This window comes from Heterodontus francisci, chromosome 29, assembly GCF_036365525.1.
Source record: "Heterodontus francisci isolate sHetFra1 chromosome 29, sHetFra1.hap1, whole genome shotgun sequence".
Lineage (NCBI taxonomy): Eukaryota > Metazoa > Chordata > Chondrichthyes > Heterodontiformes > Heterodontidae > Heterodontus > Heterodontus francisci.
In genome coordinates, this window is record NC_090399.1 from 21,811,287 (window position 1) to 21,833,917 (window position 22,631).

The 22,631-nt window shown below is 46.0% G+C and overlaps 1 long non-coding RNA gene across 1 annotated transcript; it reads right to left on the minus strand.

The window, feature by feature from the left end:
* Positions 1-4: 4 nt before the first annotated feature.
* LOC137345975 (uncharacterized) lies at positions 5-21,492 on the minus strand. The gene is made up of 3 exons (XR_010968620.1): positions 21,408-21,492; positions 2,624-2,749; positions 5-93 (listed from the first exon to the last, which is right to left on the minus strand). It is a non-coding gene; the product is annotated as an uncharacterized lncRNA (long non-coding RNA).
* Between the last annotated feature and the right edge of the window lie 1,139 nt (positions 21,493-22,631).

A 22,631-nucleotide genomic window follows, 5' to 3' on the forward strand; every position in this document is an offset into this window, starting at 1 on the left:
CTTCCCATTGGAAAACTTCGACCTGGTCCTTCTGATCTTCATCCACTCCAGGAAAGAACACAGAGCTCCCTGGAGTACGGTAAACTGGTGTTTCTACACGACCGACAAAAAATAGAAACAAAGATTATCACAGCCTCTGTGCAGTGTAGAGTGAGTGTTCAGTGTTGATCCATGTGCTGAGAGTGGATCTTGCTGATATGAATCATCAATTTGCTGCTAATAATAAGGCTGATGAATGTCGAGACACAGTGATGTGTTATGGCATTGACAGGAGTGTAATGTCCACCAGTGCACACACATTACCACTGTGAAATTGCCTCAGTTGCCCAGGGTGCATTTTCCCAGGTGCTGAATCACTGGGAAGGGGCCTCACAAGCAGCAGGAGGTGATTGGAAAATTCCAGGAGCAGAGCCAAGATTTCCCATCAATTACTGCCAAAGACTTGCAGGTTGATAGGTAAGTTGGCCATTGTAAATTGCCCCTAGTGTAGGTAGTTGGTAGGAGAATGGTGGGGACGTGGTAGGGAATATGGGATTAATGTAGGATTAGCATAAATGGGTGGTTGTTGGTCGGCACAGACTCAGTGGGCCGAAGGGCCTGTTTCAGTGCTGTATCGCTATGACTATGACAGAAAATCACATGCAGTCTACTTGTGGTTTTCTGATAAGCTGCTCGCAGTATGTGAGACCCAAGTAATAGAGAGCAGGACCTGGGAAAATTCAACCGCAAAGCTATATTTCATGTTAAAGCTTGATTCTTTCTCAGTTTATTTATACTGTAAGTTTAACATGGAACAAGTGATCTCAGCTTTGAAGAAAATAAAAAGGAATGACTTCCTTATATAAAATATAGCATTTTCTATTGCCTCAGAACTTCCCAAAGTACTTTACAGCCAATGAAGTATCTTTGAAGTGTAGTCACTATATAGGAAACACAGCAGCCAATTCATGCACAGCAAGCTCCCACAAACTACAATGTGATAATAGTCTCTCTCTCTCACTCTCACTCTCTCTCGCACTCTTGTTCTCTCCCACTCCCTCATTCCTGTACTCCCCCTCTCTGCCACTCCCTCTCTCTTTTACTCCCACTTTCCCTCTGTCGCTGCCGTTCTCATTCTCATTCCCTATCTCTCTCACTCCCCACAACTCCCACCCACATACTCTCTCTTTCCCCCACTTTCTTGCTCTCTCCTGCTCCCTCCAACTCCCCCTCTGCCCTCATATCCCGCTGGCTCTCTGTTTCTCTCTCTCTCTCACTCACTCTTTATTACTGTCAGTTTGTTTCTGTACTGTGTTGCGGTCACAGACATTAATTCAGAGGTTAGCTTGCCTTCTGCTGACATTTCCTCCATCGAGGGCCCTGCTTCCTTCCCTTATGCACCTCTCCAAAGCCTTGACATCCTTCCGAAAGTGTGGTGCTCAGAGTTGGGTATAATAATCCAGCTGAGGCCTAACCAGTGATTTAGAAAGGTTTAACCATAACCTCCTTGCTTCTGTACTCTATATGTAGCATGGTTACAAATGTTGATCATTACTTTGTCACAATGGGACTGTAAGTCACTGTGATAAACATTTCTCCAAAGTTAGTCTTTTCCCGCTCTGTAGATCTCAGTCTAACAGCCCCCATGGTTTCTGGCAGTGCCGTTCTGGAACCCACCCCCTCCCATCCCAGAATATACAGGGGGCTTCACAATCACCCTGTGTTGTGTAGCTGGTGTCAGAGGTGCTGGATCTCACTGACGGATCCAGACACCAATGTGGGTATCCAGAGTGGGCTTGTGTGCTCACTTTCACACCTAGTCCCAAGATGTCTTAGACCATGAGTGAGACTGACACAGGTACTGGTGGAGATTTACAACACATCCCCAATCTGACTGAGGCCTTAAACCCAGAAACAACAATCAGTAGAAATGTAAACGTACCTATCCCACACTCAGTTTGAGACAAATACAGATCAGACTTAGTCATGTTAAAAACAATGTGGCATTTTACAAGGCACAAGTCAGGAGTGTGATGGAATACTCTCCATTGGCCTGGACAAGTGCAACTCCAACAATTCAGGAAACTCAACACCATCAAGGACACAGCAGTCTATTGATTGGCAGCCCATCCATCACCTTAAACATTCACTCTCTCCACCGTCAATATATAATGGCAGCAGTGTGTACCATATACAAGATTCAACTCACCAAGGCTTCTTCGAGAGAAACTCCCAAACACATGATGTTCACCACTTGAATGGGAATGCCACCACCTCCAAGTTCCCCTCCAAATCACTCACCATCCTGACTTGGAACAATATTGACGTGCCTTGATCTTTGCTGTGGTCAAAAACCTGAAACTCCCTTCCCAACAACACTGTGGGTGTACCTACAGCACATGGACTGCAGTGGTTCAAGAAGGCGTCTCACTACCACCTTCGCAAAGGAACCAGTGATGGGCAATAAATACCAGCTCTGCCGGTGATACCTGCATCTTATGAATTAATTTATAAAAATATATTTTAATTCAGTTTTTCCCTAAGCACCACCTCAATACAAAGGAAAACACTCAGGAGAATGAAAGCTCTAAATTAACTCCTAAAGCTAAAAGCATTTGCATTTACCCCAGAAACCACTACTTACCTGTGGTAAGTTGCATGAAGTAACTTAGTACAAGTGACAGTTGAAGCAACCAGTACATTCTATCCAGGGCAAAGGTCAGTCGAGAGAGAAGAATCCTCATGAATCAATAGCCGGCAGATTCAGTCGCTGTGTGTAAAATTAGAAGTTAAAGAGTATTAGCGACTAAGAAGAGTTAATAGAAGGCTTGCATTTAATGACTTTCACAACCTCGGGATGTCCCAAAGCATTTTACAGCCAACAAAGTACATCTGAAGAGTAGTCACTGTTGTAATATAGGAAACACTACAGTTAATTTGCATACAGCAATCTCCCACAACAGAAATGTAACAATGACCAGATAATCTGTTTTATTTTGTGATGTTGAATTTTAGTTGAATGATAAATATTGGCCAGGACCTCAGAACACCCTGTACTTTTTCAAAATAGTGTTAAAATCCACCTGAGAGGAAAAACGGGGCCTTGGTTAAGTGTCTGAAAAACGGCACCTCCAACAGTGCAGTGCTCCCTCAGTACTGCTCTGATGCACCAGTCTAGATTTTGTGCTCAAGTTTCCAGTCATTCAGTATGGATCCGAAGTGAGTGGCCATAGACAGATATCCATTTATCATTGTGTGTGCGTGTGTGCACATATACACAGACACACACACAAAAACAAAAACACAGACAGAGACACACGCTGACGATTCATCACAATCACATTTTGCTGTTGAAAAAAACTTGTTTACATCACTTGTTGTCTGACATTTAATCAAAGTTCCAACATCCAGTGTATTAAACAAAGGTCATTTTCACATGGGTGTCTAATGTGGTTTTTCTTTCATTCTTACAGGGCAGTCACTGGCTTCATTGTTTTTTTGGCAGCGAGCATTGATGGAGCTCGGGTCAGAGGACTTTCGGGAACAGTAACATAGTGGTAAGGTTACTGGACTAGTAACCCAGAGGCCTGGACTAACACGAGTTTAAATCCCCGGACTGGATTTTAAGGAGCCCTTGATGTCAGGACCTGTGGCAGGGGGCTGGGGCCTGAAGATGGCTCCGGATGAGGCCCGCTGTGGGCCTTGACACCGGCAGGGCCTGGCATGATCCTCCCAGTGGTGGCGAGGCACCGTGATCGCCTCCCGGCTGCTGGGCGATGGGACCACAATTTGCATATTTAAATCAATTAAAATAATTAATCTAAATAAACTTATGTCGCCTCCTGATGTCTCGCTGTGATCTTCGGCCCAGTGGCCGGCCTTCCTGCACCTTCAGAAATGGGGGTGGGGTGGGGTGGGGGAAGGAGGTAAGTTTATCAGTGTGGCAGGTTGTGGTGCGGGGCGGGTGCGGGAAACGGGGAAGACAGAGGTCAGATCGTAAAGGTGTGTTTTTGGGGGGAAAGGGCAAATGATTAATCTGATTTTTATCGGGGGGTGGGAGAGGGGCAAAAGAAATGCTTTTACTTAATTTAAGTCATTCTAAATATTTAAATTAGCCCTTAAAAACAGCATCAGCACCTGTACACAGGAACCATGGCGGCTCTTTGGCGTGCAGTCTGCACGGACGGGCTGCCATTTTGAAGGGATCGGCAGTGAGCTTATTAAATCCAGCTCCCACTGTCACTTTTCTTTTGTCAATTACCTTCAATCTGTGCCCTTTGGTTACCAACCATTCTACCAGTGGAAACAGTTTCTCCTTATTTACTCTATCATGATTTTGACCACCTCTATCAAATCTTCTCGAAACCTTCTCTGCTCTAATGAGAGCAACACCAGTTTCTCCAGTCTCTCCACATAAGTGAAGTCCCTCATCCCTGCTACAATTCTAGTAAATCTCTTCTGCACCTTCTCCATGGCCTTGACATCCTTCCCAGACTGCAGTGCCCAGAATTGAACACAATACTCCTGCTGAGCTCTAACTAGTGATTTTAAAGGTTTAGTATTACTTCCTTGTTTTTGTCCTGTATTCTTCTACTCACAGAGCAAAGTTTTTTTTTTAATTCTTTCATGGGATGTGGGCGTCGCTGGCAAGGCCAGCATTTGTTGCTCCTCCCTAATTTCCCTTGACAACTGAGTGGTTTGCTGGGCCATTTCACTGGAGGGTGGTAGGGGTCTGGAATTCATTGCCTGAAAGGGTAATAGAGACAGAAACCCTCAACTCATTTAAAAGGTGTTTGAATGTACACCTGAAGTCCTGAAACCTGCAGGAATACTGACCAAGTGCTGGAAAATAGGTTTAGACTGGGTGGGTCGTTTTTCAGTAGGCGCAAATACGATGGGCAGTGTGGCCTCTTTCTGTGCTGTAAAACTTTCTAGATATCAGATAAGGAAGAATGTGCAGAGGACAGGGAGTAAAGGTACGTGAACTACTCCTTAGGTGGACCTGCACGGACATGATAGGTCATACGAACATACGAATTAGGATTAGGCCCCTCGGCCTTTTGAGCCTGCTCCGCCATTCAATAAGTTCATGGCTAAACTGATTACTCCACATTTCCACCTACCTCAGATAACCTTCCACCCCCTTGCTTATCAAGAATCTATCTACCTCTGCCTTAAAAATATTCAAAGTCTGCTTCCACCGCCTTTTGAGGAAGAGAATTCTAAAGACTCACGACCCTCTGCGAGAAAAGAAAACTCGCCTCTTACTCGTCTAAATACCAGTGGATACAAGCTTAGACTGTCCAAAGTTTCCTCATAAAGACAGCCCACCCATTCCAGGTATTAGACTAGTAAACCTTCTCTGTACTGCCTCCAATGCATTTACATCCTTCCTTAAATAAAGGATACCAATACTGTACACAGTACTCCAGATGTGGTCTCACCAATGCCCTGTATAACTGAAGCATAACCTCCCAACTTTTGTATTCAATTCCCCTCGCGATAAACAATAACATTCTACTAGCTTTCCTAATGACATGCTGTACCTGCATACTAACCTTTGGTGACTCATGCACTAGGACACCCAGACACCCAGGGGCGGCGGGGCGGCGCAGTGGTTAGCACCGCAGCCTCACAGCTCCAGGGACCCGGGTTCAATTCCGGGTACTGCCTGTGTGGAGTTTGCAAGTTCTCCCTGTGTCTGCGTGGGTTTTCTCCGGGTACTCCGGTTTCCTCCCACAAGCCAAAAAGACTTGCAGGTTGATAGGTAAATTGGCCATTATTAATTGTCACTAGTATAGGTCGGTGGTAGGGAAAATATAGGGACAGGTGGGGATGTTTGGTAGGAATATGGGATTAGTGTAGGATTAGTATAAATGGGTGGTTGATGTTCGGCACAGACTCGGTGGGCCGAAGGGCCTGTTTCAGTGCTGTATCTCTAATCTAATCTAATCTAATCCCTCTGCATCTCAGAGCGCTGCAATCTCTCACCATTTAGATCATATGCTTCTTTTTTATTCTTCCTGTCAATGTGGACAATTTTTCACCTTCTCACATTATACTCCATTTGCCAGGTCTTTACCCATTCACTTAACCTATCTATATCCCTTTGTAGCCCCCTTTTGTCCTCTTCAAAACTAACTTTCCTACCTATCTTTGCATCATCAGCATATTTAGCAACCATACCTTCAGTCCCTTCATCCAAGTCATTTATATAAATTGTAAAACGTTGAGGCCCCAGCACAGATCCCTGTGGCACACCACTCGTTACATTTTGCCAACCAGAAAATGACCCATTTATGTCTACTCTCTGTTTCCTGTTAGCTAGCCAATCTTCTATCCATGCAAATATGTTACCCCCCTACACCATGAGCTTTTATTTTCTGCAATAACCTTTGATGTGACACCTTATCAAATGCCTTCTGGAAATCTAAGTACAATACATCCACAGGTTCCTCTTTATCCACAGCACATGTAACTCCCTCAAAGAACTCCAATAAATTGGTTAAACATGATGTCCCTTTCACAAAACCATGTTGACTCTGCCTGATTACCTTGAATTTTTCTAACGCCTTTAATAATAGCTTCTAACATTTTCCCTAAGACAGATGTTAAGCTAACTGGCCTGTAGTTTCCTGCTTTCTGTCTTCCTCCCTTTTTGAGTAAAGGAGTTATAAAGGTCAAATGGCCTTCTTCTGTGCTGTAAGGATTCTATGATTTTAGAGGGCAGTTATGAGTCAATATTGCTGTGGGTCTGGTGTCACATTTAAGCCAGGCCAGGTAAGGAGAGCAGATTTCCTTCCCGAAAAAACATTAGTGAACCAGATAGTTTTTTTTAAAATGACAATTGATGATTGTTTTATGGTACCATTACTGACACTAGCTTTCATTCCAGATTTTCTGGATTCATTGAATTTAAATTCCACCAGCTACAGTGGTGGGATTTGAACTCATGTCCCCAGAAAATTGGCCTGGGCCTCTGGATTATCAGTTCAGTAAAATTACCACTCCACCACTGTCTCCCCGAAGTATACCATAGGATAGAAATACACTTTATAATGCCATTTATTACTAAAGGAATAGAATAGAATGTTGTGGATACCGAGGAGGGCTATTGTCGTCTGCAAAGGGACTTGGATAGGTTGCAGTGCTGGGCTGAAAAGTGGCAGATGGAGTTTAACCCTGAAAAGTGTGAGGTCGTCCATTTTGGAAGGACAAACACGAATGCAAAATACTGGGTTAACGGTAGGGTTCTTGGGCATGTGGAGGAGCAGAGAGACCTTGGGGTCTATGTGCATAGATCGTTGAAAGTTGCAACTCAAGTGGATAGGGCTGTGAAGAAGGCATATGGGGTGTTAGCGTTCATTAGCAGAGGGATTGAATTTAAGAGCCGTGAGGTGATGATGCAGCTGTACAGGACCTTGGTAAGGCCTCATTTGGAGTACTGTGTGCAGTTCTGGTCGCCTCATTTTAGGAAGGATGTGGAAGCCTTGGAGAGGGTGCAGAGGAGATTTACCAGGATGTTGCCTGGAATGGAGAATAAGTCTTACGAGGAAAGGCTGAACATTCTAGGCCTCTTCTCATTAGAACGGAGAAGGATGAGGGGTGACATGATAGAGGTTTATAAGATGATCAGGGGAATAGATAGGGTAGACAGTCAGAAACTTTTTCCCCGGGTGGAGCAAAGCGTTACAAGGGGTCATAAATTTAAGGTGAAGGGTGGGAGATATAAGGGGGATGTCAGGGGAAGGTTCTTTACCCAGAGAGTGGTCGGGGCATGGAATGCCTTGCCTGGGGAAGTTGTTGAGTCAGAAACGTTAGGGACTTTCAAACGGCTTTTAGATAGGTATATGGATAAAGGAGAATGATGGGGTATAGATTAAATTGTCCTTGACAGAGGACAAAGGATCGGCACAACATCGTGGGCCGAAGGGCCTGTTCTGTGCTGTATTTTTCTATGTTCTATGTTCTAAAAGTAGGGAAGTGTTGCTGCAACTGTACAAGGCATTAGTGAGACCGCACCTGGAGTATTGCGTACAGTTTTGGTCCCCTTATTTGAGGAGGGATGTAGTTGCATCGGAGGCAGTTCAGAGGAGGTTCACTAGATTGATTCCAGAGATGAGGGGTTTGTCTTATGAAGAGAGATTGAGCAGTTTAGGCCTTTACTCTCTAGAGTTTAGAAGAATGAGAGGAGATCTAATTGAGGTATATAGGATGATTAAGGGGATTGACAAAGTAGACAGAGAGAGGATGTTTCCTCTGGTGGGGCAATCTAGAACGAGAGGTCATAGTTTTAGGATAAGGGGTAGCAGATTTAAAACAGAGATGAGGAGAAGTTACTTCTCTCAAAGGGTCGTGAGTCTCTGCAATTCACTACCCCAGAGTGCGGTGGATGCCGGGACAGTGAATAAATTTAAGGAGGAGATGAACAGATTTTTAATTAGTAAAGGGTTGAAGGGTTATGGAGAACGGGGAGCAAAGTGGAGTTGAGGCCGAGATGAGATCAACCATGATCGTATTGAATGGCGGAACAGGCTCGAGGGGCTGAATTGCCTACTCCTGCTCCTAGTTCTTATGTTATCTCAACTTGTCCTGCTACTTTCAAAGAATTAATTACATACATCCCCAAATCTTTCTGTTGCTGCACCCCTTTGAAATTGTGCCAATTAGTTCATAGGAGAGTGGGACTAATTTGACAGCTTGGCCAAAGAACCAGCCCTGATACTGTGGGAAAAAAATGTTTTAAAACCTTTCATAGGATGTGAGAGTCCATTTATTACCATTCACTAATTGCCCTTGACAACTGAGTGGCTTACTAGGCCATTTCAGAGCCAACCACATTATTGTATGTGTGGACACACATGCAGAAGAGACCAGGTAAGCTTGGCAGATTTCCTTCCCGAAGGACATTATTGAACCAGATGGGTTTTTACAACAATTGATAGTTTCATGGCACCATTACTGAGACCAGCTTTCAATTCCAGATATTTTATTAATTTATTTAACTTCTTCATTAATTGAACTTAAATTCCACCAGCTGCTGTGGTGGGATTTGAACCACTACCCCAAAGGCAGGAATTTTTGGATTACAAGTGATATTTTTTTTGAGCAGCGGGAGCGGTGAGAGTGCGAGCCAGGGGGCAGCCGGGAAGGTAAGTTGAGCTATAAAGTACTTACCTCGCGATTCGGCGGACGCGGACATGGGGACTGCTGGGTAAGTGAACTTATATATTCGGGCAGTGGCTAAACCCGAAACACTACACGTGTAGTGTCTCCCACCCATCCTCCTCCTCTAACCAAAAAAAAAAAAGGACTCTTGTGTGGAGGGTTTGGTAAGGTAAGGTTTTCCTTTATTTAAAAAAAAATCTCTGTTGTTAATTTAGAGCAGAGGGGGTGGAAGCTAGGGCAGTTGCATGCTCCTCTTGCAGGATGTGGGAGGTAAGGGTCACCACTTGTGTCCCTGCTGACTTCACCTGTGAGAAGTGCACCCAACTCCAGCTCCTCACAGACCGCGTTAGGGAACTGGAGCTGGAGCTGGATGAACTCCAGATCATTCAGGAGGCTGAGGGGGTGATAGAGGGCAGTTATAGGGAAGTAGTGACACCTAAGTTACAGGATAAAGGTAGCTGGGTGACCGTCAGTGGAGGGAAAGGGAATAGACGCACAGTGCAGGGATCCCCTGTGGCCGTTCCTCTCAATAATAAGTATACCGTTTTGGATACTGTTTGGGGGGGGGGTGGTGGTTACGACCTACCAGGGGAAAGCCACAGCGGCCAGGTCTCTGGCACGGAGCCTGGCTCTGTGGCTCAGAAGGGAAGTGGGGGAGAATAGGAGAGCGATAGTGATAGGAGATTCAATGGTTAGAGGAACAGACAGGAGATTCTGTGGTCGCGAACGAGACTCCCGGATGGTATGTTGCCTCCCGGGTGCCAGGGTCAGGGATGTCTCGGATCGAGTCTACAGGATTCTTAAGAGGGAGGGGGAGCAGCCAGAGGTCGTGGTACATATCGGTACCAATGACATAGCTAGGAAAAGGGATGAGGACCTGAAAAGCGAATGTAGGGAGTTAGGTTGGAAGCTAAAAGGCAGGACGAGCAAAGTAGTAATCTCAGGATTGATACCGGTGCCACGTGCTAGTGAGGCTAGAAACAGAGAGTGAGTGCAGCTGAACACGTTTAATTAGAATTAGAACATTACAGCGCAGTACAGGCCCTTCAGCCCTCGATGTTGCGCCGACCTGTGAAACCATCTGACCTACACTATTCCATTTTCATCCATATGTCTATCCAATGACCACTTAAATGCCCTTAAAGTTGGCGAGTCTACTACTGTTGCAGGCAGGGCATTCCACGCCCCTACTACTCTGAGTAAAGAAACTACCTCTGACATCTGTCCTATATCTATCACCCCTCAACTTAAAGCTATGTCCCCTCGTGTTTGCCATCACCATCCGAGGAAAAAGACTCTCACTATCCACCCTATCTAACCCTCTGATTATCTTATATGTCTCTATTAAGTCACCTCTCCTCCTCCTTCTCTCCAACGAAAACAACCTCAAGTCCCTCAGCCTGTCCTCGTAAGACCTTCCCTCCATACCAGGCAACATCCTAGTAAATCTCCTCTGCACCCTTTCCATAGCTTCCACATCCTTCCTATAATGCGGTGACCAGAACTGCACGCAATACTCCAGGTGCGGTCTCACCAGAGTTTTGTACAGCTGCAGCATGACATCGTGACTCCGAAACTCGATCCCCCTACTAATAAAAGCTAACACACCATATGCCTTCTTAACAGCCCTATTAACCTGGGTAGCAACCTTCAGGGATTTATGCACCTGGACACCAAGATCTCTCTGTTCATCTACACTACCAAGAATCTTCCCATTAGCCCAGTACTCTGCATTCCTGTTACTCCTTCCAAAGTGAATCACCTCACACTTTTCCGCATTGAACTCCATTTGCCATCTCTCAGCCCAGCTCTGCAGCCTATCTATGTCCCTCTGTAACCTACAACATCCTTCGGCACTATCCACAACTCCACCGACCTTCGTGTCATCCGCAAATTTACTAACCCACCCTTCTACACCCTCTTCCAGGTCATTTATAAAAATGACAAACAGCAGTGGCCCCAAAACAGATCCTTGCAGTACACCACTAGTAACTAAACTCCAGGATGAACATTTGCCATCAACCACCACCTTCTTTCAGCTAGCCAATTTCTGATCCAAAGCTCTAAATCACCTTCAATCCCATACTTCTGTATTTTCTGCAATAGCCTACCATGGGGAACCTTATCAAACGCCTTACTGAAATCCATATACACCACATCCACTGCTTTACCCTCACCCACCTGTTTGGTCACCTTCTCGAAAAACTCAATACATGGAGCTGTTAAACCAGCTGATCCAAAATTCAGCCCACCCACACCTCAAGGCAAATAATGTTTGGGAATAAAATCAGCTCTGCCAACAGGACCTGGTCTATGAAGAAAACTTTTTCTTCCCTAGGATTCATCCCTCAAGTAATTTACCCGACAACATTCTACACTGACTCCTGGTTAAAACACGGATTTTAAAACTCACATCTGGTTTCCAAATCCCTCCATGGCTTCGCTCCTTCCTATCTCGAATCGCCTCCAGCCCCACAATCCTCCAAGATATTGAGCATCCCCGATTTTAATCGCTCCACCATTGGTGGCCGTGCCTTCAGCTGCCTGGGCTCCGAGCTCTGGAACTCCCGCTCTAAACCTCTTTCAAGTGACTCTCTAAAACCTACCTCTTAGACCAAGGTTTTGGTCTGATCGAATATCTCATGTGGTTCAGTGTCATACTTTGGTTACAGCACAGAAAGAGACTGTTCTATGATAAAACATTCAGCCCATCATGTTAGTGCTAGTTCTCTGCAAGAGAGCAACTCATCGAGCGTCATTCTCCTGCTTTCTTCTTGTAGTTGTGCACCTTCTTCCTTTCCGATAAAGGATTCATTTCCCACTCTAAAGCCACAATTGAATCAGTCTCCACCACACTCAGGTAATACATTCCAGATCCAAGCCACTCAATACAGAGAAATGTTTGCATAAAAGCAAAAATACTGCGGCTGCTGGAAATCTGAAATAAAAACAAGAAATGCTGGAACCACTCAGCAGGTCCGGCAGCATCTGTGGAAAGAGAAGCAGAGCCAACGCCTCAGGCCAGTGACCCCTCATCGGAACCGACAAACACCAGAAAAGTCACAGGCCACAAGCAAGTGAGGTGGGGGTGGGGCAAGAGACAACAAAGGAGGTGCAGATTGGACCAGGCCACATAGCCGACCAAAAGGCCACAGAGCAAAGGCAAACAACACGTTAATGGTGTGTCGAAAGACAAAGCATCAGCACAGACCAGGTGCCAATACACTGAACACTGAACAGCAGCAAGTGCAAACACGTGGCTACAGAGCTGGTGTAGGAGGGAGAGCTTCAGATATGTGGATTATTGGGATACCTTCTGGGGAAGGTGGGACCTGTACAAGAAGGACGGGTTGCATCTGAATTGGAGGGGCACCAATATCCAGGGCGGGAGGGTTGCTAGAGCTCTTCAGGAGGGTTTAAACTAGTTTGGCAGGGGCATGGGAACCGGAGCTACGGATCAGTGGATGGGATAGCTGTTGAACAGGCAGATACAGAGTGCAGAGAGTCTGTGAGGAAGGTAAGACAGTTGACAGGCCAAAGTTGCAACCAGTATGATGGGTTGAAGTGTGTCTATTTTAATGCAAGAAGTGTCAGGAATAAGGGTGATGAACTTAGAGCATGGATCAGTACTTGGAGCTACGATGTTGTGGCCATTACGGAGACTTGGATATCACAGAGGCAGGAATGGATGTTGGATGTTCTGGGGTTTAGATGTTTCAAAAGGAATAGGGAGGGAGGTAAAAGAGGTGGGGGAGTGGCATTGCTAATCAGGGATAGTATCACAGCTGCAGAAAGGGAGGTCGTCCAGGAGGGTTTGTCTACTGAGTCAGTATGGGTGGAAGTCAGAAACAGGAAAGGAGCAGTCACTTTATTTGGAGTTTTCTATAGACCCCCCCCAATAGCAACAGAGACACGGAGGAACAGATTAGGAGGCAGATTTTGGAAAGGTGCAGAAGTAACAGGGTTGTTGTCATGGGTGACTTCAACTTCCCTAATATTGATTGGAACCTCCTTAGTGCAAATAGTTTGGATGGAGCAGATTTTGTCAGGTGTGTCCAGGAAGGTTTCCTGACTCAATATGTAGATAGGCCGACTAGAGGGGAGACTAGGTTGGATTTGGTGCTTAGCAACGAACCAGGCAAGGTGGCAGATCTTTTGGTGGGAGAGCATTTCGGTGATAGTGATCACAACTCCCTGACCATTACTATAGTCATGGAGAGGGATAGGAGTAGACGGGATGGAAAAATATTTAATTGGGGGAGGGGGAATTACAATGCTATTAGGCAGGAACTGGGGAGCTTAAATTGGGAACAGATGTTCTCAGGAAAATGCACGACAGAAATGTGGAGGTTGTTTAGGGAGCACTTGCTGCGACTGCTGGATAGGTTTGTCCCGATGAGGCAGGGAAGGGATGGTAGGGTGAAGGAACCTTGGATGACAAGAGATGTGGAACAGCTAGTCAAGAGGAAGAAGGAAGCTTACTTAAGGTTGAGGAAGCAAGGATCAGACAGGGCTCCAGAGGGTTACAAGGTAGCCAGGAAGGAACTGAAGAATGGACTTAGGAGAGCTAGAAGGGGACATGAAAAAGTCTTGGCGGGTAGGATTAAGGAAAATCCCAAGGCATTCTACACTTATATGAGGAACAAGAGGATGGCCAAAGTGAGGGTAAGGCCGATCAGGGATAGTGGAGGGAACTTGTGCCTGGAGTCGGAGGAGGTAGGGGAGGTCCTTAATGAATACTTTGCTTCATTTTCACTACTGAGAGGGACCTTGTCGTTTGTGAGGACAGCGTGAAACAGGCTAATATGCTTCAACAGGTTGATGTTAAGAAGGAGGATGTGCTGGAAATTTTGAAAGACATGAGGATGGATAAGTCCCCGGGGCCAGACGGGATACTATAACAGGGTTTAATTTTAAACACATCGTGTTTTAGCTGCCCCTTGGTGGATCCTTGTTCACTGCTTTCCAAATATAAGACAAAGAAAGCAGCCCTCACAGGTTTTCTCAGGTTTAAAGAAGAATGGTTGAAATTTATTAAACTTAAACTCTATTTTGGTTAACACCTACGGATACATGTCACGACCATGCTAGCACGCATATGCGATACACACATGAAAATAGAGACAGAAAAGAGAACAAATAAAGTGGAAAAGTTTGAGTAAGTATCTGAAGAGGGTTTTTGTTATGGTTCTTCGAGCTCACTGTACAGACCTTGATTGTAGGTAGATCTTGCTTTTTGTTGGGGCCCAGTATTCTTCTTAAACCTTGTTCGCTGGAGGAGACTTTTCTCTCTTGGGGTTCATGCATCCTCAGTGGATTCAGGAACTTATGAGAAAGAGATGGGAGCAGCCAAGAGAGATCTTATTAGTCCAGGAGCAAACAGTCTTTGAGTTCAAACTCTCCGTGGCTAATTAAAAAACCCTGGAACAGCCAGTTAGTCATGTGACTAGCTGGTCTAACCAGTCCTGGCCCTTGTGGATTGTATCCTCCTTAGCAGGCCCTGGAATGCACTTCCTCACCTTCGATATCTGTTAGTATGTAAATACTTCTTTTCCAGCCACGGTTGATCTGTTTAACAAGTCATTTCGTCACACCAGCAAGAGTTTAAAATCAATGTTCATGTGACAAAATTAATGTTTCTCATTCTTGGCAGTTGGTGGTTCTGCATGACAGGATGTTGCCTCCCTGGTGTCAAGGTCAAGGCTATCACTGCAGAGCACTCGGACTGAAGGGGGGTGGGGGGGAGAGGGGAGGGTGAACAACCAGCAGTCATGGTCCACATTGGTATCAATGACATAGTAGGAAAAGGGATGTGATCCTGCAGAAAAGGTTTAGTGAGCTAGGTAAGAAATTAGCAAGCAGGACCTCAAAAGTAGTAATCTCCAGATTACTCCCAGCACCACTCACAAATAAGTACCTGACTGCTTCACTGGAATTTTGAGGATTAACCTAAAGAACTTGCATTTATATATCACCTCAGGATGTGCCAAACTGCTTTAAATGTAGGTACTGTTGTCATATAGGAAATGTTGCAATTGACCCACAGCAAGATCCCATAAACAGCAATGTGATCATGATGCAGGAAACTAGCTGCAGCATTTCCTGCATTCTATCAGTGACTACACTTCAAAAGTAATTCTTTAGCTGTAAAGTCATTTGGGTTGTCCAGAGGTGGTGAAAGGCGCTATATAAATTCTCTTTTCTTTCCTTCCCTCTCCTAGGGCCTCAATGAACTCTGATCCCAACATGAATCTCAGCTCTTCTCCCACCACCTTTTTTCCTCAGCCAAGGATTCTCCTCACTGTGATAGACAGAGCCCCCTCAACTGGGTCAGTCCTGTTTCCTGGGCCTGTGCACTCCACCCTCTCCCCGGCACGGTGATAGGTTTCCCTGTGTCAGAGCACTGTCCTGCCAGGGCAGTCTGTACCTCCAGTGTCAGGTCAATCCGCTTTCTCCTCCCTCTGCTGTTCATTTCTGTTCAGCTTTTAGTAACACGCTCATTGTTACACAGATGTAAAACTCCTGTAATTGTTTATCATTCAATTTAAACGACAGATACATCCTGTTGATGTACTTATGGTGAAATAGCAATAGCAAAAACACGACATGAGTAACACTGTCCCGGCAGATTATTCGTGAGCCGTATTGCAATGAACAAGGGTTCCCCTTGTCCTCACTTTTCACCCCAACAGCCTCCATATCCAAAGGATCATCCTCCGCCATTTCCGCCACCTCCAGCGTGATGCCACTACCAGTCGCATCTTCCCCTCCCTTCCCCTGTCAGCATTCCGAAGGGATCGTTCCCTCCGCGACACCCTGGTCCACTCCTCCATTACCCCCACCACCTCGTCCCCGTCCCATGGCACCTTCCCCTGCAATCGCCATTTACCTCCTCTCTCCTCACTATCCCAGGCCCCAAACACTCCTTTCAGGTGAAGCAGCGATTTACTTGTACTTCTTTCAATGTAGTATACTGTATTCGCTGCTCACAGTGTGGTCTCCCCTACATTGGGGAGACCAAGCGCAGACTGGGTGACCGCTTTGCGGAACATCTCCGCTCAGTCCGCAAGCAGGACCCTGAGCTTCCGGTTGCTTGCCATTTCAACACTCCCCCCTGCTCTCATGCTCACATCTCTGTCCTGGGATTGCTGCAGTGTTCCAGTGAACATCAACGCAAGCTCGAGGAACAGCATCTCATCTACCGAATAGGCACACTACAGCCTGCCGGACTGAACATTGAGTTCAATAATTTCAGAGCATGACAGCCCCCCATTTTACTTTCATTTTTGGTTATTTTTTTCTTCCTTTTTTTTTACATTCTTTTTTCCATTTTTTTACAATTTTTTTTTGCATTTAGTTCATTGCATCTTAGTTTGTTCAGTTTGCTTACCCACTGTTTTTTTTCAGGTTTGCACTTGCTACTGTTCAATATTCAGTGTATTAACAGCTAATCTGTACGAATGCTTTGTCTTTCAACACACCATTAACATATTGTTTGCCTTTGCTCCGTGACCTTTTGGTCAGCTATGTGGCCTGGTCCAATCTGCACCTTCTCCTTTGTTATCTCTTGCCCCACCCCCACCTCACTTGCTTATAACCTGTTACTTTTCTAATATTTGTCAGTTCCGATGAAGGGTCACTGACCCGAAACGTTAACTCTGCTTCTCTTTCCACAGATGCTGCCAGACCTGCTGAGTGGTTCCAGCATTTCCTGTTTTTATTTCAGATTTCCAGCATCCGCAGTATTTTGCTTTTATTTTAGTGTTTAATTCACTGCCACTTCTCTTCCAGGAATGCCTACCTTGAAGAAGTTCTGCTCTTCTCTCCGACGGGATTTTCGTTTGTCTCTTTTACCTTGTTCACCTTCATTGCTTTCTATTTCCCTCCTGGTGTTTGATAAGGTATCTACCAAAACTCGTTTTCACAGCCACATCTCCTTCCTCAGTGACTGTCTCCGGCTCCGACTTATTCCACGTGGATTCCAACTGCAGTTTCACCCATTATGCTTTGAAACCACCCAGGATCACAGGTAACTCCGAGAAATACAACGTTCCTCGGTCTGCTACTCTCGCCGCATCCTGAGAGCCACACTCAGTGCTATGCGCCGCCACATGCACACACTGGACCTCTCTCTCCAGCAGCACCGCCTCACCTTATCTCAAAGTTGTTCTACTCCGCAGTTTCATTTCATCTTTCGTCTCATCCGACGCATTAACAAAAAACTGTTTTTCTTCCTTTCAGGTGTTAAGGAACGCAAGCTCCAGCAGCTGATGGGGACCAATGCCCCTCCAGAGCCTCCCTCCGCTTCACTTCCCTCTGACCTCACCCCTTCTGATCTGACGTCTTGCTGTGTATTCACTATGCCCTCTGACCTCCCCCTCTCTGATGCTGAGCGTTCTGTACTCAGCAAAGGTCTCAGTTTTATCCCCTTACTCCCCCACCTCAATGAATTTCGCGCTCGGCATGACGTTGAGCTCTTCTTCCGTCGCCTCCGCCTCCGGGCTCACTTCTTTGACCAGGCGTCCTCCCCCCGACCAGCAGACCCATTCACCCACCTCCAGCATTCTCCCTCTACCTGGCCCCCTCCCCCTGGCCCCTTACCCGCTCTTGATCTCTTCATTGAAAACTGTCAGCGAGACCTTGGTCGTCTCAATTTCTCTGCCCCCCTCACTCACTCTAACCTGTCCCCCTCTGAACTTGAGGCACTCCGTTCTCTCAGGTCTAACCCCGACATGGTCATCAAACCTGCAGACAAGGGTGGTGCTGTTGTTGTATGGCGTACCGACCTCTACCTTGCAGAAGCTCAACGCCAACTCACGGACACTTCTTCCTACCTCCCTCTGGACCATGACCCCACCACCGAACATCAAGCCACTGTCCAAAGGACTGTCACTGACCTCATCTCCTCTGGAGATCTTCCCTCTACAGCTTCCAACCTCATAGTCCCACAACCCCGGACAGCCCGCTTCTACCTCCTTTCCAAAATCCACAAACAGGACTGTCCCGGCAGACCCATTGTGTCAGCCTGCTCCTGCCCCACTGAACTCATTTCTTCCCATCTCGACTCTATCTTTTCTCCGCTGGTCCAGTCTCTTCCCACCTACATCCGTGATTCTTCTGACGCCCTACGTCATTTTGACAATTTCCAGTTTCCTGGTCCCAACTGCCTCCTCTTCACTATGGACGTCCAATCGCTCTACACCTCCATCCCCCACCAGGATGGTTTGAGGGCTCTCCGCTTCTTCCTGGAACAGAGGCCCAACCAGTCCCCATCCACCACCACCCTTCTCCGCCTGGCTGAACTTGTTCTCACATTGAACAACTTCTCCTTCAACTCCACGCACTTCCTTCAAGTAAAAGGTGTCGCTATGGGTACCCGCATGGGTCCTAGTTATGCCTGTCTTTTTCTGGGATATGTCGAGCATTCTTTGTTCCAGTCCTACTCAGGCCCCCTCCCCCAACTCTTTTTCCGGTACATCGATGACTGTATCGGTGCCGTTTCCTGCTCCCGCCCCGAACTGGAAAACTTTATCAACTTTGCTTCCAATTTCCACCCTTCTCTCACCTTTACATGGTCCATCTCTGACACTTCCCTTCCCTTCCTCGACTTCTCTGTCTCCATCTCTGGGGATAGGTTGTCTACTAATATCCATTATAAGCCCACCGACTCCCACAGCTACCTCGACTACACTTCTTCACACCCTACCTCCTGTAAGGACTCCATTCCATTTTCCCAGTTTCTCCGTCTCCGACGCATCTGCTCAGATGATGCTACCTTCCATGACGGTGCTTCTGATATGACCTTTTTCCTCAACCGAGGATTTCCCCCCACTGTGGTTGACAGGGCCCTCAACCGTGTCCGGCCCATTCCCCGCACCTCTACCCTCACCCCTTCCACTCCCTCCCAGAACCATGACAGGGTTCCCCTTGTCCTCACTTTTCACCCCACCAGCCTCCATATCCAAAGAATCATCCTCCGCATTTTCACCACCTCCAGCGTGATGCCACTACCAGTCGCATCTTCCCCTCCCTTCCCCTGTCAGCATTCCGAAGGGATCGTTCCCTCCGCGACACCCTGGTCCACTCCTCCATTACCCCCACCACCTCGTCCCCGTCCCAGGGCACCTTCCCCTGCAATCGCAGGAGGTGTAATACCTGCCCATTTACCTCCTCTCTCCTCACTATCCCAGGCCCCAAACACTCCTTTCAGGTGAAGCAGCAATTTACTTGTACTTCTTTCAATGTAGTATACTGTATTCGCTGCTCACAGTGTGGTCTCCTCTACATTGGGGAGACCAAGCGCAGACTGGGTGACCACTTTGCGGAACATCTCTGCTCAGTCCGCAAGCAGGACCCTGAGCTTCCGGTTGCTTGCCATTTCAACACTCCCCCCTGCTCTCATGCTCACATCTCTGTCCTGGGATTGCTGCAGTGTTCCAGTGAACATCAACGCAAGCTCGAGGAACAGCATCTCATCTACCAATTGGGCACGCTACAGCCTGCCGGACTGAACATTGAGTTCAATAATTTCAGAGCATGACAGGCCCCCTATTTTACTTTTATTTTCAGTTATTTTTTTCCTTTTTATATATATTTTTGTGTTTATTTTATTTTATCTTAGTTTGTTCAGTTTGCTTACCCACTGTTTTTTTTCAGGTTTGCACTTGCTGCTGTTCAATATTCAGTGTATTAACAGCTAATCTGTACTAATGCTTTGTCTTTCAACACACCATTAACATATTGTTTGCCTTTGCTCCGTGACCTTTTGGTCAGCTATGTGGCCTGGTCCAATCTAGACCTCATTTGTTGTCTCTTGCCCCACCCCCACCTCACTTGCTTATCACCTGTGACTTTTCTAATATTTGTCAGTTCCGATGAAGGGTCACTGACACGAAACGTTAACTCTGCTTCTCTTTTCACAGATGCTGCCAGACCTGCTGAGTGGTTCCAGCATTTCTTGTTTTTATTGCAATGAATGACTTTTGTTTAAGCTTTGAAGCTAAACCACAGAAACAATTATTGCAAATGATTAACTGCTGTACACTTATTTTTGCTGTGGTTGCAAGAATTGCGAATCGAGTTGGGATTCCTTAAACCATCAGATAATAAAAGGAAACAGAATTGACTGAAAATATTCCTGACTGTAACTGACATTAAAAAGCATGCCGGAAACAACTTTTATGAAATGAAAATGAAAAAAAAAAGAAATGTAAACCGTGGGTGCACCACCAACCGGTCATTTAATCTTCCACCCTTTCTACCTGTCCCTTTCCTTGGTTTATAACCTATTACTTTTCTAACTTTGCCCAGGTCTGATGAAAGGTCATTGACCTGAAATTATTTCTCTTTCCACAGATCCTTCCAGACCCGCTGAGTATTTCCGGCACTTTGAGAATTTCTTTGCTGTGTTTCCCGATTATTTTATTCGATATGTAATCAGTATCTAGTAATGAGTCATTATACCTAGATTACTATACCCAGATTACTCAAACTGTTCAGCAAATATTATTCTGTAAAGTTCAATAGCAAAGGACACGACAGAACAAATAAATGTCACTGATTTGAAACACTTGCCTTGTTTTAAGATCCAAATACATAATCCGGATGAAACTCTGTCACCTCCTATTTTTAATATCGGTAATTCCCCAATGAGAGTCAACAACAACTTGAATTTCCGTAGCTCCTTTCATAAAATGTCACAAGGCGCATCACCAGAGTGAAATCAGGTAAAATCTGACACCGAGTCAAAGAAGGGGTTTGATTTTAGGACAACTTGTTCAGTCCACAAACAAACTGTAATCAGATTACAAACTTCCTGAAATCTCCTGAGCTCTAACACGGCGCCTGCAGTGTTTCACTATCTGTTATTCCTTTATTCCAGAGGTCTCTCCGATCCCGGTGGTTACTGAGGGGAGGAGACACAACAGATACCGGAGCTGGTCCCGTGTCTGTGTGCAAAGGGCCAACGCTGGTCACATCTCCCTTTACTCTTTAGTGTCGAAGTGATGGGGGTCCCAGGCTGGTACCGTGGCGGGTTGCCAGCGGGGCAGGGGTACCAGACTTTCCCCTGGGGGCTTCCCGGGCACAGTTTGAGAACTGGTGCAGAATGCAGAGCTGCTCCCATCAACTGCAGTGATCCCGGGGGCAGCTGAAGAACGGCTGCTCCTGTCCCAGCGACGGGCTCGGCCGCGCTGATAAAAATACAAATACACATATCTATATATTTCTAAGAATCCCCGCAGGGAGCGGATAAAACTCACCTGTTAAAAAGGGAGTTGGTTACTGGAGAAGAAAGTCAGCATCAATCAGCGGGAACAAGTGGAGATTCTCTGCACAAACTGGGAGCTTCTTACTAGATGAAATATAAATCACATGGCAAATTTTCTACCCAATTCAGAATCAACAGTAACTGACACTTACAGCTCTGGCACCTTCCAGTGGCTAACAGCAAATTTCAACTTCCTTTTCTGTAACTGCGGTTGTATCAGATTAATGTAGATCACAGTCTAACAGGGTAAAATACACGGCTGAAAAGACTGAGGTTACAGTTGATTGAAGGTAATATACAATTTCTATATCCTCTCTGAGCTTTGAACTCACATTCTCTCGCACACCAAGACTGATGCCACCATGACTATTTTATTGCGGGGTTTCGGATAAGAGTTAGTCAGACCAAACAAAACTATTTCAAAAGGTTTCTTTTCAAATTGGAATTTCACAATAGGGTTCCATTAGAAATATTATTTCCTTTAATGTAACAATTTCCCGCCACCTCCAGCACACAGTGACAGCAGTGTGTACTATCTATAGTATCTCACCAAGGCTTCTTCAGGATCACCTCCCAAACCTGCAACTTCCACCACTAAAGGACAAGAGCAGCAGGCACATGAGACATCACCACTTTTGGCGCGCTTTTGAAATCTCCGCTCCTGCCGCCCTCTCTCTCTCTCCAACCCCCGCCTCTGAACTTTGCCGTGCTTTTGAAATATCCGCTCTGCTCCCACCGCTCTCTGTCTCTCTCCTCCCCCGCCCCTCCTGGACTTCGGGCGCGCTTTTGAAATCTCCGCTCCCGCCGCACACTTTCCCTCTCTCTTGAGTCCCAAGTTCTGGTTATGTATCATAGTCAGTGAGTTTGCTAATATTCACTGCAATATCCTGGTGAACATTTACAGAAACACAGCACAACTAACTGATTTTCACTGATGAAATTGCAGCATTGATTTGCTCTGGAAGAATATCTGCGACTTCTGTGTCTTGTCAAGTGATCAAACGCATTTTTTTTTGGAAGAAGTGACCCAATAGAAACAAGCTGAGGGCTGTTTGAACACCTCAACACCCCTCCTACCAACACCCAAGACAAGACTGGCTAACTCCAGCTCTCTAACATTCAAACATTGCCCGCTCATCTCCCACCTCACCCAACATAGAGTTATGGAGCATAGAAAGAGGCCCTTCGGCCCACCATGTCCGCGCCGGCCATCAAA